Below are 5,255 nucleotides of genomic sequence, written 5' to 3' on the forward strand. Positions count from 1 at the left end.
TCATTGGTAATTGTGTTTTATAAAATCCAAATTATGATATAATTGTTGAGGAATAAAAAATGCGTATTGACTGCCAATTATATCAACTATTTAGGGTAAAAAAAAAGAACAAAAACAGTATATGCATATTAATTTGGAACACAGTGTACAACACCTTTTTTTACGCTTCAAACTGAAAAAAACAGTGTTTTCTGTCATCTAAACTATTGAGCAGGCAACAGCTGTGTTATCTCCTTGCAGCCTCAGCACCTCCATTGCCTGCTCTCGACCTGCGCATAACCCTTGATTCCCTCTGCCTACCTGAGCAGCATGTGACGGCTACGGTGCTGAACAGCTGCGTCTGGCAGGCAGCACCACATTGTCTCACCTGCTTGGCTGCCACGGAGCTGAGCTCTATCTTTCTATACTGAGTTTGCCTTTGATAAATACCATACAATAAAGCTTTGTTAACATATGAAAGGATTCTGTCCACAGAAACGCCAGAGAGCTTTTAATCTGAAGCAGATACAGGAGGTGTATATCTATATGTATATGGTATGTAAGAAAAGGTGTATATGTTATTGTATGTATATTGTCGATATGACTATGAGCGAAAAACACTCCAAGTCACTGTTCATTTTTCTTTATTCCTTCAATTCGGTAAATGTCACCTAAGCAACTTCTTAATTTATTAGTAGTGTATCTAGAATAGTTCATTTGTTTACATTGTTTGAATTGTGCTTCATTACATTGTTTGAGGAAACTATAAAGCTAGGTAACTCCATACTTCTGGACACAACTGTAACTGTTGCAAATAAGGATAATGCAGAAGTGCCAAAAACTGCAGTTCTTAGAATGGCCACATGAAGTTTGCAATTGAGTCAGCCCCATATAAAAATGGCCAACTTTACAGCAGAAATAAACATGTTTACAGACTGGTAAGAAAAAAACAGTTTTGATCTATATAGCTAATTTCTGCCATGTTTCTACAGAAGTCCACAATGGACAAACCAAACATGGCTTTAGATAGGGCCATGTACGTTTTCTGGGAGTTTCACAACCACCGTAGTTTCTCCTACACACTTGGCAGGGGAGGGTGAAGGTGAGGGGGGTTGTAAAATGCAACTACATGGCTTGATGCCACTAACTCCTCCTACACACTGGCCCCTTAACTATGCACCAAGAGAACAAACCAAAGAGAGGAGGGGATCAGGACACAGATGGAGTTAATAAACAGTTGAGAAACATCCTTCATTCCACCCTTGGATGGCTACTTCAGTATAAGTGTGTGTGTGTGTTGCAGTGATCTTAATTGAATATTGATAAGTGAGGCAAGCACACGGGGTAAACAGCTGTGACTGGTACTTCATCATATGTGTATGTGCATCACTCATTATCAGGCCCAGCTGGTCCTCCAAGACGAGTCATCAGACAGTGACCGCACACACACACACACACTTACGCACAAATTCCTACACACTCACACTTATTACAGTAATTGACAAACAATTTTGACAGAGATCAAAGTCACCAAAACTGTGTATGCTGCAGAGGGGGATTCTCCGGTGGCTTTGGTGTTTGTTCAGTAAACAGGCCTCAGAATATCTGATTTATTCATCACAACTTTCTCTAAAACAGAGCTGTCCCACAGAGGGGTCTCTACCTGGGTAGGCCAACATCTTCATCCTGTTGCCGTGACAACAGAACCCATCGTCTTAGTAACAGAAGTCAAATGCAGACTGTTTATGGAGATGGATTTAGAAATGACTGGTATTTGTTTGGGTGGAAGGAAGAAGTGCATGTAGAGGCTTTACAGTTGCGTCACAGGTCTCCTAGCAACCACAGTTGGTTCCATGATGGAGGTCCATTGGAGGATTGACCATGCATGAATAATGGCTAAATATACTGATGGAAGAAAGAGAAAATAAGGCCCAGGTTGAAACACCTGAAGTTAGCCTTTAATCTATCTGACATGGTTTGTATGGGTGCTAGTGTGTCTCCAGCTTGGCCAGCGAGTCAAAAGTCCTCTCTTTTTATTCGCACTCCACGCCTCCATATCTGGAACAACCTCTCAGGAAACCCTGTTCTTTTAGATTTAAAACCCTCCAGTGTTGACTTTTATTAAATTAAATTTGGAGTATTCATTCAAATCTTGAACTGCCTCATTTTATGCTTCATTCCTTTTTATCATATTTCTATCTTCAATTTCATATTCTTAAATCCTATTTGTTTCTTTCATATCGTGTCTTAATGCCTTTTTTATGTCTTATGTAAAATATTGTTGGTGAAAGGCACTATACAAATAAACTTGCCTTGTATTAGCATCTAGAAAATCTGGACCAAAAAAAGTCAGTATATCTAGAAAATATATATGTTTGACTGTAACTCTATTGAGTTTTGTGTATGAAATAAAATACTTTGACAAGGTTGATTTGTTTCTCACTGTGGGTTACTCTGATACAGTCCTGTCTCATTTTGCAGCCCTGGCTGGCATCATATTGTTGTTGCTAGAAGTCAGTCACTGTGGACACATGAACGGCTGGTACGAAAAAATAGCAAAGAAGCATATGCACAGAAAAAAATGTACAAAGAGGGGGACATGGATGGACTTCAAATAAATTTGTATTGTGTGGACTGAAGGACGTGGGCTGCTAGAGACAGCCAACCCAGAAACATACAGTTTAACACGTGTGTCATCAGGATAAGGACAGTGCTGATAGCCCTCAGGCCTTCATTTATCCAGAGAGGATTTAGTAAATTTTCTGCGTTTTACAACATCAACAGCCTGGTTTAATATGTGGAACACAAGCAGCACAAATAGAGTCAATTCTGTCATGCTTCCTACGTAGAGCCTTAATTCTGCCGGAGCTGGCCCCACAAACATGCTGCTGCCACATGAATCACCGCCTCACACACACACACACACTGATGATGCTGTGAGTCATGTCAGTGTTTACATTTCATTCATTTTTTTCAAAGCACTATCTGTGGAACTGTGATAGATGTTAAAGAAGGAATTCACTCATAAATATTGTACTTTTTACTCCATTACATTTATTTCACACCTTTAGTTAGTGTACTTTGACGTCAAAATGTTTACCTGCTACGCAAAACACGTACAGATTGGCAGCTCTGGGTTTAAACTTTGGGCTAGCAGGCTCTAACAAAATAAGTTCATGCGACTGAGGCTATTTGTACCATTTACTCCTGTGTCATAACTGTCTGCTATATCTCAGTTTATACTACAGAGTGGATTTAATAAAAGTACATGGTGCAGCTAACAAATATGTTCATCTCCAGCTTTCTGTAAAGACTGCTTGCTGTTAGTCAACGACACAAATTCACATGTCAAAGTTCACCAAGTTGAACACAAACGGTTTACTTTGTTGATTATGGCATTATTTCCCTTTTGGAAAACTGGTGTTACAAACCTTTTAGTCATGTGGTCAGTTATGGGGGAAAAACACACTGTATGTAACCTTGAGGCTTCACAATATTTTTCCTTCCTCATAAAACGTTTTCAAAGACTTTTTTTCTGTTTGGTTCTTGCACTGTTCATATCCACGCATGAAAAGAATTTGTATAATTTGTACATTTGAGTCCAAACAATTAAAAACAAAAGTATTAAACCATTCCACCATAGCACCACTAGTAGGGAGGACCTTCACAGGGTACCTTTAATATAAAGCATTTCATTCAACTGTAGCTTAATGCCAACACTCACTGTAGCTGACCACCAATGAAGTACAAATTCCTTGTTGCAGCTTTTAACAACAAATAAGTAAAACATTTAGGTGATTGGGGGAACTCACCTTATCTTTGAGATGCTTCTGTATCTCAGACAGGGACATGGAAGTGTTCTGTGGACCACGCCTGAGAGAAACAAATACACAGACACACACACATAATTAAAGCATGTTCAGCTGCTGCCACCAAACGCCTCAAAATGCAAACGCAGCGCCGTATTTCTTTGTTTAGAAAAGGTCTGCTGTACTGCTGGAGGAGAGAAGTGTGTGTGTACCTCACACTGCTGCAGGCTTTGCGGGCCGCGGGAGCTCGTCTGAAGCTCCTCAGGAACTGCATGTAGTCCACAGTTTCACCGCTCCTCTCATGTACCTACAGCAGCCATAAACACAGAAGATGTATAAACAAGTGGAGCCACATAGAAAACAACTTGACTGCGAGATTGATGATGATGAAAAGCAAGAGGAAAAACATTACTCTACATCTAACTTGCACTAAAACCCACTCCAAACTTTTCAAACATTCCAGTAAAAGCGTCTGAGCTAATGGCACATGTAATGGCGTCTCCGTGGAGACAAGAAGAGCGGCGTGGTGATGTGGCTGGCTGGCATCAGGTGGGTTGAGCAGTAATTTTCAGAATGGGGCTGTTTGGGGAATAAACTAGGTGCTGTTCTCTGGAACGGGGCGCACCTGGGGAATGCAGCCGCATGCTTTTGACCTTGTGCTGCTTTACTCACACACGCGCATGGGCACACACACCCCTAAAGGAAAGCTGGTAAAGAGTTGGCACATACCTAAACACACAAAATCAGAGAACTAGTTTCCACAAAAAACACACGCACATTCAATCAAGAAGACAAATACTCAGCATGCACATACACACACACACACACGTATACCTATTTTGGTGGCTCATAATCAAAGTACAGTCCCTGTTGCCCTGCCCTACATCCTTCCATGGTGTAATCCAGTGCAGCGGTCCCCAGCGGAGCTCCTAGCATTGAGTCTTATTATAGACACCACACCGTCCAATTATCACCGCTATCAGCAGCCACGGAGCATAACACACAACCCCCACCTCAGGGTAGGAGGAGGCCCCCTCCATGCTCTATATACCTGTGACAGTTCACACCTGCAGTTCAGTTTGAGGCTGAAGGTGAGACGGAGGTCAGCGGCTAATGGTAAGGAGGGTGGAAAGGACGTTAAGACATGTTAAGATCATCTTTAAATATCAGTTTAGCTTAACAAAGCATTAATCAAGATTATTTGTATAGATTAGAGGAACTCTCTGTAAAATAGGCATCTCAAGTTTAAATGTATTAACTGTGGTAAGGAAAACTACCATGTAAATGTGTGCAGATATCTGACTGGTGTGCAAAATGCTCAGGGAAACAAAAAAACTGTTTAATTTCATTAAATTATTCGTAAATATCAATATATCAATCACAAATCATGTAGAATAATATTGTGGTAAATGAATGTTTTAGGTGGGGAAGTTAATGTATGACGTTTTGGTTAGGGGGATGTGTTTT

This window comes from Morone saxatilis, unplaced genomic scaffold, assembly GCF_004916995.1.
Source record: "Morone saxatilis isolate NCDOM2014 unplaced genomic scaffold, NCSU_SB_2.0 Contig10, whole genome shotgun sequence".
Classification (NCBI taxonomy): Eukaryota; Metazoa; Chordata; class Actinopteri; family Moronidae; genus Morone; species Morone saxatilis.